At 33.2% G+C, this 3,815-nt stretch overlaps 1 long non-coding RNA gene across 1 annotated transcript; it reads right to left on the reverse strand.

The window, feature by feature from the left end:
• Nucleotides 1-542: 542 nt before the first annotated feature.
• LOC130049158 (uncharacterized) lies at nt 543-3,609 on the reverse strand. The gene is made up of 3 exons (XR_008797662.1): nt 3,378-3,609; nt 1,759-1,907; nt 543-873 (listed from the first exon to the last, which is right to left on the reverse strand). It is a non-coding gene; the product is annotated as an uncharacterized LOC130049158 (long non-coding RNA).
• Nucleotides 3,610-3,815: the final 206 nt, after the last annotated feature.

A 3,815-nucleotide genomic window follows, 5' to 3' on the forward strand; every position in this document is an offset into this window, starting at 1 on the left:
AAGCCAAGAGGTTTGTACTACCCTTTACAAATAGATACTGCGCGACATATTGAAATAGGCCTAGTTGATACCCTCATCCACATAGATCTGAGCAATGTATGTATTTTACAATGGTGATCATATGGCACTAAATTGATAGCAGATTATCATATATCAGAGAATTTACACTTCGAACTCATGGTTTAGGCTCATAAGCAATTTCGGGGGGGGGGGGGGGGGGCATATAATTATAATATTGGGGGATCTATTCTTACAGATATAAATTAGGATTTGCAATAATCATTCATTCAAGCTCCATACAGATAGTTCATTTACTTCCAAATAAATTTCAATTCATATCAAAGAACTCTCATTTATCTTTGCTCCAACTTGACCAAGCAGCGTGCTTTGTATACATCAGGAATTACATGTATGTACACTTCCACTCATATTTATGTGCTCTCCCACTTCTTTCATTTAGTAAGAAAAATGAGCACGATTTTCTTTCTTCATAATCTATTCAACATATATATATATACAGGTTGATAACAATGACTGTACTCCTTATGTTGACTGGAATTATTGACTGGTATGCAGTAAAACAGTTGAATGAAAGTTGAACTATTAATTCATTTCAGCCCAGTAAGAATCAATATCCTTTTGTGTATTATACATCTGCAATTCTTTTCTTTTGCTGCTTCACATTTTGTGTATTTGAAATTTTAATTCTGATATTTTGGTATCATTGTAGGTAGTCTGGCAGTATTATAGGTACCCTTGCAGTAATGGCATGACATCATGAGAGCTAATCAACATGGTTAATGATGTATAGAGACACTGTCTGAAGACCTCGAGGGAAAGGCAAGGAAAATGGATGATCCACTTCCTAAATCCCTGTAAAAAGAGGAAGGATACCACGATATTGACGACAAATTATTGTCAATTCAAGAAGCAAAGTTGTGAAAATGCAAAAAATAATAATTAATATATTTGTTAGAAAAATAGCATTAACTGCATATATATTTCTTGAACTTATTCAGGAATACATCAGATGTAGTCATTCATATTAAAACTGAATCTATGAATTTTCAGAACTTTTATCAATAAAGTTTACTATATTTATTTTACATGTATCTAATTTCCCAAATACATTGTACTCATGTGAGTTTGCTTACATTCAATGTTCTGACATGAATCCGAAAATGTGCATATTTCATCACAAGAGTCCACCTGGGCACTAAAGCACACTCAATATATATATGTATATACATGTATAAAGCACACTCAAACAACATCTAGCATCATAATATTTGAATGAACACAAACGGTCTTAGATACTCTCTTTTTTTCTCTGCAATATATGGCATTAAACAGCATTAATTCTTTTTTTTTTCAATTTTGTTAATATATACAAGTCAATTGACTTTTCCCAAACTTTTGATGCATATAATGTACTTTCTCTGTACTGCTACAAAGAAGGAAAATGATGTCACTAACAGGAATATACCTTAATCATGAGCAGATATATTCTGTTCAATGATAACAATTTGAGCAATTATCACAAATACTCATGACATTGGAATTATGAAAAGTCATTGGAATGCATGTATCTACTAGAGTCACCTTCATACTAAAAATTCTTCTTATTAAATGAGTCACTTATAAATGAAAGACTTGTGACGCAAGTATTAGTTGATAAATAATTATTTTCAAATATCAATGTTTAAATTAGGGAGGATATCATTTATAACTTAGTAGATATGATTAAATTATTCTCACCTATATAACATTTTTCTTTTGTCTTGGTCATTTTTGGTCGCATATATTGCATTCTGTTCTGTCTTTGATGAGTACGATGATCATATAGAAATATTCCACAGCTTTGACATAATCAGCATGGTCAGTCATTCACAGATGATATCACTGTCCTGTTCATAGTTTAATAGCAAACGATTCAGACCAAAGCAGGTCATTTAAGAAATGAACATCACTTTTGAGCTGCTCATGGTCAGTATAAACGGATTTGGATTTGAGGCAAATTCTGTGAATCGCGCTAGCGATTCACAGAGAATTTGCTTCAAATCCAAATCCGTTCATATTGACCATGAACAGCTCAAAAGTGATGTTCATGTCTTATATTTATATTCATTTACTAAAACACCGTTTGTTTACATTGCTTCTATTTTGTTGCATAAAACGAACTCCTAGCCTCTGTCACAGTAGTCATTGTGACGTACGTCAACACATAGACATGACGTCACATTTCGTCTCACCCTGTCTTTTATCGACATTGCAAGGTGCACTGTATTTTGGAGGTAGGATACCACAAGATTGGGGTGATAATCCACGTAAGTTTACAATCTTAATCCAAAGGTGTGACTTGCGAGACCTTTGTAAGACGTTGTATTTATTCAAACCATTACGCTCTCTCAGTCGCGTGCTTTAAGCTAGTTCATAATCCGTTGATAGTCAATGTGAACGGATTGTGTCGAGCACTGAAATTGGTTGGTTCATAGAGGAAAATGCGATTTGCAATATAAATATATATGTATACCATCACATCACCTACAAGATATCTGGTTTTACAAGCATGCATGTATCGAACAAAAAAATTTAAGTTCAAAATTGCTTCACTTATCTTGTGAAATCTTTAGGTACATGAACAGGTCCAGTACGATCTCTATCTTAAGCTATAGAGCTTGATTTAGCTATTTCAAATCTTTTATGAAATTAACTTTGAAAAGTGTATAAAAATCAAATTTCAGTGAATGATAAAATTCCACCCATGTACATGTTGTACATACAAAATGTTTTTAACAAATAATATATTGTAAACTACATTTCTCAGAAAGATAATTTGGATTCACAAATGTTACTTTTCAAAAATGCCTCACTACACCTTAGAAAGAGTTTCTCAAATCAGCATGCAATGATTTAATTATGAATGACGATCAACAAAATAATGGATATTAGGCAATCTGATTTTACATAGTCTAATATCTGTGAAACGAGGGGGGTTATTTATATTTGGTTTCTTTTATATCATATATGAAAACAAATTATTTTTTATAAAATTGTTACAGAAAATCAAAATCAGTAAAAATTCAAAAGGCTTTCCACAAATTATGACATTGTTAAATTTGTTTATAGAAAAAAACAAAACAAAAAGCTGTCCAGGTCTAGTTTTGCACTCAGAAAAATGCACCGAAATATTTGTGAGACTTCACACCCGCACTACTAAGGAATGAACGAATACATTGTATGAATAGCCTAACCCCCTCTCTTCCACATAAGGCAGTACTGGGCACGATGTCGGCTTTATGAATCACTTGAAGACACTGTGTTTTGTTTAATCATATACAACGTTCAACAAAAAAGTAGTAACTATTTTGATTTACCTATTTGGTAGGTTTCGCCGAGTCTAATACGTTCTTTTCATGTCCCACTATGGCTACTACTGTACTAAGCAGATAGAGCCTAGGGTTCCTAGACAGCTAGACCTCTTGCATAGATCTGCAAGTTACACTGCACTGCAACATCGTCGTCTTGTCTAAGTTTTCCGTTGAATTTGACCAATACCCCCATACATTCCAAACTAATACAGTAATACACGAAGTGTTGGTAAACAACGAGAAACCGGAAGTAACCCTGCTGAACATTTTTGAAGCGGCGTGACTAAACCCAGAATAAAAACCGTGTTCCGGAGGAACTCGAAACACAGCTATTATAAAACATTTACAGTTTTACAAGATTACATAACAAGTTTTTTGGTGATGTGCTGCATCTTTAATTGCTGACGTATAACAAGGACTCAGATTGATAGTAATGTATATTTG

Source organism: Ostrea edulis, chromosome 8 (assembly GCF_947568905.1).
Source record: "Ostrea edulis chromosome 8, xbOstEdul1.1, whole genome shotgun sequence".
NCBI lineage: Eukaryota > Metazoa > Mollusca > Bivalvia > Ostreida > Ostreidae > Ostrea > Ostrea edulis.